The following is a 10,413-nucleotide window of genomic DNA, read 5'->3' as shown; positions in this document are numbered from 1 at the left end:
CAAATACTTATTTGCAGCTGTATCATACAAATAATTAGTTAAAAAATCATACATCGTGATTTTTGGATTATGTCTCTCACAGTGGATATGCACCTACAATGACAATTTCAGACCCCTCCATGATTTCTAAGTGGGAGAACTCGCAAAATAGCAGGGTGTTCAAATACTTATTTTCCTCACTGTAAGTACCAATGTAGAACATTATATTGAAACTGTGTCTATTCCTCGTTTAGTGAGGTCAAACATTAAATCTACTGTAGGATCCAGGAAAAATCTAATTGTGATTAAACCAGAAAATCTCAATATTAGTGAACAAAAACAATTTATAAAGCTAGGTCTTCTTAACATTAGATCGCTCACACCTAAGGCGGTTATTGTAAATGAAATGGTCACAGATAATAGTTTTGATGTACTTACTGAAACCTGGCTTAAACCTAATGATTATTTCGGTCTTAATGAGTCTACTCCTCCAGGATACTGGTATAAGCATGAGCCCCGTCTGATTGGTCGTGGCGGCAGTGTTGCAACAATCTATAGAGATATTCTTAATGTTACTCAGAAAACAGGTCACAGGTTTAATTCGTTTGAAGTAATTGTGCTAAATGTTACTCTCTTAGATGTAAGAAAGAAATCCCTATTATCTCTAGCCTTGGCTACCGTATATAGACCGCCTGGGCCTTACGCTGATTTCCTAAAAGAGTTTGCAGACTTTCTCTCAGATCTATTGGTCAATGTCGATAAAGCATTAATTGTTGGAGATTTTAACATATACGTAGATAACACAAATGATGTGTTAGGGGCTGCGTTTACAGATTTATTAAACTCCTTTGGGGTCAAGCAAAACGTCACTGGTCCTACTCATCGTCCTAATCATACGCTAGATTTAATTATATTACATAGAACCAATCCAACCGATATAGATATTATACCGCAAAGTGATGAAGTCACTGATCATTACATGGTCACTTGCATACTACATACTGCTGAAATTTGTCACGTTGCGCCACGTTATCGACCAGGCAGAACAATCCTTCAAACTACTATAGATAGATTCTCAAATAGCTTACCTGATCTAACTCAGCTGATTAGTGAACCCAAACAAACAGATGAACTAGAGGAAATGACTAGCACTATGAGCACCATTTTCTCTAGTACATTAAACATTGTTGCACCAATTAGAATAAAAAAGGTTAGAGAGAAAACTAAAGCACCATGGTATAACAATGCTACGCATGTTATCAAGAGAGAAACTCGTAATTTAGAGCGTAAATGGAAACAAACTAATTTAGAGGTCTTTAGAATCGCGTGGAAAGACAGTATGTCATGTTATAAAAAGGCCCTAAAAGCAGCCAGGGCTGAGCATCTCCGCAAACTAATAGAAAATAACCAAAATAATCCAAGGTTTTTATTTAACTCCGTAGCTAGACTAACAAATAAACAGACGTCACCTGAGCAAAATATTCCGTTACAGTTTAGCAGTAATGATTTTATGAATTTCTTCACTGAGAAAATAGAAAGCATCAGAAACACAACTGTAAATGTACAATCTTTAATGGTGTCTTATGATTCAGCCTCAATTATCGCCCCTCAAGAAAAACTACAGCGCTTTACAACTATAGGACAGGAAGAGCTAAATAAACGTATCATTGCATCTAAACCAACAACATGTTTATTAGATCCAATACCCACTAAACTACTGAAAGAAGTGTTACCTGTAGTGGAAGAGCCTCTTCTCAATATTATTAACTCGTCTTTATCTTTAGGTCATGTTCCAAGAATATTCAAGTTGGCAGTTATAAAACCTCTCATTAAGAAACCACAATTAGATCATAATAATCTAGCAAATTACAGACCCATTTCAAATCTACCATTTATGTCTAAAATACTAGAAAAAGTTGTGTCCGCTCAATTGTGCTCTTTCTTGCAAGAAAATTATATCTATGAAAAATTTCAGTCAGGATTCAGACCGCATCATAGCACAGAAACTGCGCTCGTTAAAATTACAAATGATTTACTTCTAGCTTCTGACCAAGGCTGTATCTCAATACTAGTTTTACTCGAGCTTAGTGCTGCGTTCGACACTATAGATCACAAAATACTCTTAGATAGACTACAAAACTACACTGGTGTTCATGGACAGGCATTAAGCTGGTTTAGATCGTACTTATCAGACCGCTACCATTTTGTCTGTTTAAATGGGGAAAAATCGAAGATAACGTCAGTAAACTATGGAGTGCCGCAAGGATCTGTGTTAGGCCCTCTGCTATTCTCAATATATATGCTGCCACTTGGTAATATTATAAGAAAACATGGAATTAATTTCCACTGTTATGCTGATGACACTCAATTATATATTTCATCACCACCAGATGAAAACAATAAATTATCTAAATTGACAGAGTGTGTTAAAGATATAAAATACTGGATGACGTGTAATTTTCTGCTGTTAAATTCAGATAAAACGGAGGTATTACTTATTGGTCAAAAAAACTGCCCACAAAACCTCTTACAATACAACTTTAATTTAGAAGGATGTCCTGTTACCTTATCCACTACAGTAAAAGACATGGGTGTTATATTAGACCGCAACTTGTCTTTCGAAAATCATATTTCATATGTTACAAGAACAGCCTTTTTCCACCTTAGAAACATTGCTAAGCTACGTAACATGCTATCTGTTTCTGATGCAGAAAAGTTAGTTCATGCATTCATGACCTCGAGACTAGATTACTGTAATGCTTTATTAGCTGGTTGTCCTGCATCCTCAATAAACAAGCTACAGTTAGTCCAAAATGCAGCTGCTAGAGTTCTTACTAGGTCAAGGAAATATGATCATATAACACCAATTCTATCATCTCTACATTGGTTACCTATAAAGTTCCGTATCAATTACAAAGTATTACTAATGACCTATAAAGCCCTAAATGGTTTAGCTCCTGGGTATTTAACGGAACTTCTATCGCCCTACAATCCATTGCACTCTTTAAGATCACTAAATTCGAGGCTTCTGGTCATTCCTAGGATATCTAAGTCCACTAAAGGAGGGAGGGCATTTTCACATTTAGCCCCTAAACTGTGGAATGGCATTCCTGATATTGTTCGAGGCTCAGACTCGCTGTCCCAGTTTAAAACTAGATTAAAGACGCATTTCTTTAGCCAAGCATTCACATAATACTTACCTTTTATACTACAGTTGAATAAGATTGAATGCATTATTTTTATGAACAACAGCTACGCTAATTATTTCCTATCTGTTTTTCTGTTGTTATCTCGGGACGCTAGTCCCGAGGTAAATTACAGATTGTCAGCTCCAGTTTGTATCCAGCCTCCCATGGAAACTACAGATGCCCCAACACCCGTGCAGAGACGACTCGAAGCCTGTGAAGAGACGACTCAACGCTGGCGATATGTTTATGCCCTAAATTAATACATGATTAACTAACTGTATTTTTCTATGTACATTTCTGAAATGCACTTTCTGTAAAGCTGCTTTGAAACAATATGTATTGTGAAAAGCGCTATACAAATAAATTTGAATTGAATTGAAGTTCATTGTGACCTCACTCATACGAATTTGTAGAATTTTTGCTAAATCGTACATTCGAATTCGGATGAATGACCAAGCCCTGACCTAGGCTTGATTGGCTTCATCACTCTGTCTCCTCTCCACCAATAAGCTGGTGTGTGCTGGGCGTTCTGGCACAATATAGCTGCCATCGTATCATCCAGGTGGATGCTTCACTTTGGTGGTGGTTGAGGAGATTCTCCCTTCCATATGTGAAGCGCTTTGATTACCCAGAAAAGTACTATGTAAATGTAATGAATTAATCATGACGCAGTGTCGATTTCCACTTGAAAGGGAACTTTGTGTAACATTTCTCAACATTCACTACTTCTGCCTAATCATCGACCTCTGTGTTTGCATCTGGCATGAGGATGCATTGATCTGTTCCTATCACTTCACAAACACCTCCCTGTGCTATCTATTTTCTTTTCTGCAAGGCCATTTCAGTTGTTATAGCAGGTTGATTACTTACTTTCTCATATGTATCTTTCAATGTCTCTACTTCATTCAGCAAATCGTATTGTCATGTTCCACTTGTCAAAGTTGCACAGTTAACCGAGTGACATTTGCAGATGCAAAAAACCTTCGCCACTGACACTGATGAGCAGTACTTTTAGAAATGTCAGTGGTCTGAGTACATACCCTTGAGGCACTTTACTTACCATATTCCCAAACTTGGAATGAAATAATGGGATCTGTCAGCTTACAGCAGCTCTCTTAAGACATAGTTAAAGTAGACTTAACTGGTTTGTTCAAGCTTTAGAGCAGGCTCTCCCAGAAGACCACAGCACGGCAAAGCATTCTGCCAGGCTGCAACACGTTGAAAGATCTCCTTAGCTGTTCTTGTACCATAATGTAAAATCTTCCACTGTGTATTTCTGATTCCATGAACTGAAAGGGAACCAGGAGGTCAATCAAAATAATGAAAAAAAAAACAAAAAAAAAAAAACATGATTATTTGTTTGTTTGTTTGTCATTGATTGTTTTGGGATGTTCATTTTTTTTTTTTTTTTTTTTTTTGCATACGTCTATATAGACACATAAATTATGATAATATCAAGTAATATTGTTATTACTGTTGGGGGAAATTCTTTTGAAATTGCAGTGATTCTCATGGCAACCTTCATAAGCTCTTCAATGCCAGAACACTAGACACTTGTTCTCAGAAGAATGTAGGAACTTTTGCATGGTTCTAAATAAGAAATGGCTGCTTTATCCACAATAAAATTTTTATCTGTATTACATAAGAAATTTGATTTTAAATCACTTTTTGGTATTAGCATGGTTAAATTGTAATTATAGCCTTTGGACTATGTCCCCATAGATATCAAACTAAATATAGTGTTTTGTGAATGCTGGCAAATTTGTTGGAACATTTTCCAACCTTGTTCTGTGTGAACAGAGTCTTAAAGGTGAGAAAATAATCAGTGCAGTGAGGGATTAGTTTAGAGTTTTTAGTTTGTTTGGGTTTTTTTTTTTTTTATGCACAAAATATTGATTGTATCTCAAAGAAGAAACAGCTGTGAGCCAAAAAGCTTAACAAATGAATCATAGTGGGAAAAAAAACTTAACCTTCAAAAGTTCCCTTGCCATTTTGCTACGTAGTAAGAATGTTGATATGTTGAATGTTGTAACTGTAGCAGTTTCAAAATGTGTTGTGGCCCAGTAAAATATTACTTGCAAATTCTTGTTTGACGAAGGAGAAATGCCATGAACCAATCTGAGAAATAGGCTATCCTGTTCATTAGATTTATAGTTTAATTCATTTTACATGTGAATGCCAGTTTTGCAGCCATGAACTGTCCAATCAGATACACCTTCACTATCTAGACTCTTCATGCCTGTGATTTTTATTTTATTTTATGTTGTCTTTGAAAATTTGCTCAAGATTATGTTGCAGCTTGGCAACTTGCAGAGAAGAGAGCAACTGAAATTGTAAATGAGTAACTAATACTTGCCAATGAGTAGCTATTTGAATTTGTGGGATGTGTAATATTTATTTACTGTGGTCATATCCAAAGCTACCAATTACTGCTGGGTAAGTGCACTATTTGTATGAAGTTTAGAAGGCCCAAAGTTCCCTTCAAATGTACTGGAACAACATTTTTATGTCTAGATTACACACCTGTCACATCACATTCACTCCAGTGAATATCTTTCAGGATAGGTTTATATTTGAAAGTCATTATCTTTATAGACACCTTCAAGACCAATGCAAATGCATTAAAGACCTAGCTACAACAACAACAACAACAACAACAACAAAAAAACTAAAGTTAATTTCCACTGTTTTTGGCCAGAAAAAAAAAAAAAGGTATCATATTTTGACAGTCCAGTTTAGACATTCAACTAACTATAAATAACTTTGCAACTACATATCTGTAGTCTGTATCAATACCAGTAAAAATGAAAAATCAAAAACTTTATATTAAACTTTATATTAAATTGTATTTAACTTTTTATATTAAATTAAAGGAGCTTAGTATTTATGAGGATAATAATTATAAGTATGCATGTAAGATACATCATGATGCACTAGATCACATCATCAGTGACGTTACCTGGGGTCCTCGGGTGTTTTGGGTCAGATGCCCTCTCCCAGATGACCCGGCCGGGGTTGATCAGACCTCAGCCTGTGTCCCAGTAGCAACTGCCCATCTATCTACCCTCTTGATCCAAAGCCACCCAGTGTCTTTTTCTGCAGCTTCGCACATGGATTTGATGGCTGTTCTTTTTGCCGCTCCCATAATCCCCAGCCAGCTGAAGACTTTGCAAAGTGATCGCCTAGTGAAGACCCTACAACCCTCCTCTATGTACTCACAGTATGTCTTCCAGCCTTTGCCTTGGCAAGTCTCCACCAGATCCTGGTTCTTTGCCAGTTTTTGCTCATTTGCCTCTTCCATCCGCTCTTCCCAGGGCACAATAAATTCCTGCATGATCAGCTGTTTTGTGGCCTCAGAGTTAATGATCATGTCTGGCCCCAGTGATGATGTTGCATTGTGCAGTGGGAACAACAACTGTTTACCCAGGTCAACTTTAAACAGCCAGTCAGAGGCTGTGTGGAGGAGGCCCAACCTTGTTTTAGCGTATACCTGTTGTTTCTCTCCAGCTTTCACAAAATGGATGGACTTTATGGGGGCACAGTGGTTTTTGCTGGTATTTATGGCCTTTATATTTATATAGTTATAGTATTTGTATAGTTATACTATCAGCAACTTCCCTGAACACTTGGTCAATGCACCAGCAATAGCAGCCTTCCCCCAAGGCCATTGGGCAGCTGCTGAGAAGATGTTCCAATGAGGCTTTCTCTGGACACAGGGAGCAGGAGGGTGTTTCGCTCTTGCCCCAGACATGGAGGTTTGCTGGACTTGGTAAGGTGTCATACACAGCCTGGGCAAGGAACTTGACATGCAAGTAGTCAGCATGCATTATGTTTGTGATCTTGAGCTGAGATATGCCTTCCCACTTTATCTATGCTCCCTGTTGGCCTTAGCCCAGTGGTTCTCAATTCCAGTCCTCGGGACCCCTTGCTCTGCACATTTTGTATGTCTCTCTTATCTGACACACTCAGTTCAGTTCATGGAGTCTCTCCTAATGAGCTGATGATCTGGTTCAGGTGTGTTAAATAAGGGAGACATACAAAATGTGCAGAGCAGCGGGTCCCGGGGACTGGAATTGAGAACCACTCCCTTAGCCCCACCACCCTATTAAGTCGCTCCTTTGGACAGAATTGCTTCTCTGTGAAAGCTGCAGGGATGTGGAACTTGTTGCCATTTACTGTTCGAGAGAGTAGTACCTTGAGACAGTTTAAATTTAACCTGAAGAAGTGGTTGAAAGACGGTCAGATTTGCGATCATTAACACAAAACTGGTAAATTGGGGTATTGTTAAAAATGTAAGAAGGTAATATTCTTATTCTTATTCTATATAAAAAAAAAACTGTGATAATTGTAAATACTGTAAATATTGTAATTGCATGTCAGTTGAGGTGATCCTTTTGTAGGTGCTGTATCTGTATTTTATATTGTGAATGAACTCATCAGTAAGAATGCTCATTGTCCACTGTATAAACCTGCTGTCACTTTGCCTCTGCCCAGGGACTACAGATGAAAATTAGCTTGCAGCTATCTCTGGTCTGTGCAACACATTTGTTGTGCAATGTCCCTGTCAAATAAATAAATAAATAAAATAAATAAATAAATACACCTGCTTAGCATGTATAATGTAAACATTCTTTATTCATATGAATATACCCCAAATTGCATGAAAATCACACACAAACCATATACCATTGTAATCGTGTGTATATTCTCTTAATTTTTGACTTGTAGAAACATTTATTTGGCTATGTTTATCACGGATTACAGAATGAGGAAGTGTACAGGACAGCGTCATCCAGAAACTTGCCACATAAGATGATTGATGGCTTTACGCCGAATGAGAGAGCGCTGAGATCATAACTGATGCAAACCAGGAACAGGAGAGACAGACCTCACTCTGAACAGGAGAGACAGCACTCACTCTTCAGATCACATAATTCAGTGAGAAATGAATAGAAATGGTATTCTGAATAACAAAATATTTTGCAAACGTGATAGTAAATAAATATTTCTCCAAATATGCACACTTTTATACTAAAATGTAACGGACTAAACGGACGCTAACGGACGCTGACTAGCTATGTGAACACAAATAAACAGGAGCAGACTTGAGAGAATTCATATTCGTGTTGATATTCTATTCAAAATATCAAAAGTCTTTAATCTTTATAATGATACTCAGTTTGTCCAGATCAAGAAAGAGAGTGATGTTTTAACTTGCTGTGAAAGTAGAACAACAATAATCAGGGGCAGACGGCGATCTTTGTATGTAAAGGGGTTAACCCCGCATGAAAAAAGGGAATCAAGTCTTGGTCAGAATAATGGGTGGGCAAAAGGCAAGTTCCAAAAAGTTTGCAGTGTGGGCTTCAAGGGGACAATCATCCTGAGTGAGGAGGATTAAACTGAAGTGTGCTTTATTTAAATCCTGAACTTTTAAATTCACGTGTGATTCACGATGAATGGAGTTTTTTTTTCTGTGTTTGAAACAGCTTTCCTTGCCCGAAGAAAAACCGGAGCACTTGCCATAATGGTGAATAGAAAGCTGTCGTTGCATAGTCGTAAGGAGGGAAGCTGGGGTTGGTTTCACCCACAGTGAAGGACGAACCACTTAGCAAAGGTGCATAATCAAGATAGCACTCCAGAGAGCAGGTGGGAGATGACATCGGCATCTGTGGGTAGAGATGATCATCTAATCCTTAACGGGTGGGGACACGCATCAACTGTGTGTGAATTGTTTGGGAGTGCAGCACGCCCGGGCAGCTCTTGATGGGGGCTGCTTGTGGTGATTGTGAAGCACTCCCTATTAGAGTGCTGCGCTCTCGCCTAGGTATCTTTGATGAGGGTGGCCAGGCTTGCGTTCCCCGCGGTTCGGGTCCCGCATCCGTTGAGGCAGCGTGGCGACTCAGATCGTGGGGTTCTTCTGCCCGTGACAAGGGCCCGATGTTCGAGCTGTCTGCTTCTGAGGAAGTGGATGTGCTCAGCATCGAGGCGGATGAACGTGAATTGGACTCGCCAGTTCACGTTCCCGCCTATGAGGAGCTCGTAGAGGTTGTGACACGTGCTGTGGTCACTAAACATGAGAAACAGGAAGCACTTAGTAAAAGCAAGCTGGATGAGTGCTTCCTGAGCACCAGGGCTTACCATTTTTCCCTGATTTGCATAAAGAAATATCAAAATCATGGGAAAAACCCCACTCCTTTCATGTCTCTAATCCCGCTGTGGTGGATTATAGTCATGTAGTAGGCGTGAGAGAGTTGGGGTATGGGAAGATGCCGCAGATGGAAGAGGCTCTTGCTAGTTACCTCTCTCCTGAAGCGGCATCATCCCTGAAAGCCCTGGTGTTGCCCAGCAAACCATGTAGAGACACCTCTGCATTGGTGGGCAGGGCATATATGGCGGTTGGTCGGGCTGGTTCATGTCTGCACTCAATGGCTATTTTGCAGGCATACCAAGCCGACCTTTTTAGGGGCGAGGGACCAACTCTGGAGGATATTGCAAAATTGTGTATAGCCACAGATTTGTCTCTCCGGGCTACTAAGGAGACGGCCCGTGCCATCAGCCGCTCCATGGCAGCTCCGGAGAGACATCTGTGGCTGAACTTATCTGGCATAAAAGACAAAGATAAGGCATTTCTCCTGGATGCGCCACTCTCGCCTTCTGGCCTGTTTGGTGACGCAGTAAATACTGTCGTCGACAGGTTCCAGGAGGCGAGGAAACAATCTGCGGCGTTCCAGCAATTTCTCCCTCACCGCTCAAGATCCAAGTCAAAGAAGGCTGTACCGAGCGATCAGCCTCAGCCGACAACAAGCTCCTCATACCTGCCTCTAGAGCACCTACCTCGGGAGGCTGGCAACAGAGGAAATGCTCTCACTCGAAGTCTTCAGACCAGAAGGGAGACCTGAGGGCCATCCTTCAGGCAAAGAGGGCTTCAGGAAAGAGGTCCTAACCAAAATAATAGGACCTCTAAGAGCTGTCTGATACACTTGAATCATTCTCTGAGGAGGTTCAGGTTCAAGATGCTCACTATTACCATCATTGTGAACCAAATCAGGTCCAAGGACTGGTTTGTCATGATAGATCTAAAAGACGCATACGTTCAAATCTCCATCCTTCCGTGTCACAGGAGGTTCCTGAGGTTCACTTTCAGGGGCGAAGTGTACCAATATTGGGTCCTTCCATTCAGCCTAGCTCTCTCCCCTCGCACGTTCACCAAGTGCATGGATGCAGCTCTGGCCCCACTGAGGCTCCA

This window comes from Abramis brama (genome assembly GCF_963993115.1).
Source record: "Abramis brama genome assembly, chromosome: 15".
Taxonomy (NCBI): Eukaryota; Metazoa; Chordata; class Actinopteri; order Cypriniformes; family Leuciscidae; genus Abramis; species Abramis brama.
The sequence above is the reverse complement of the archived record's forward strand: the minus strand, read 5'-3'. Positions refer to the sequence as shown.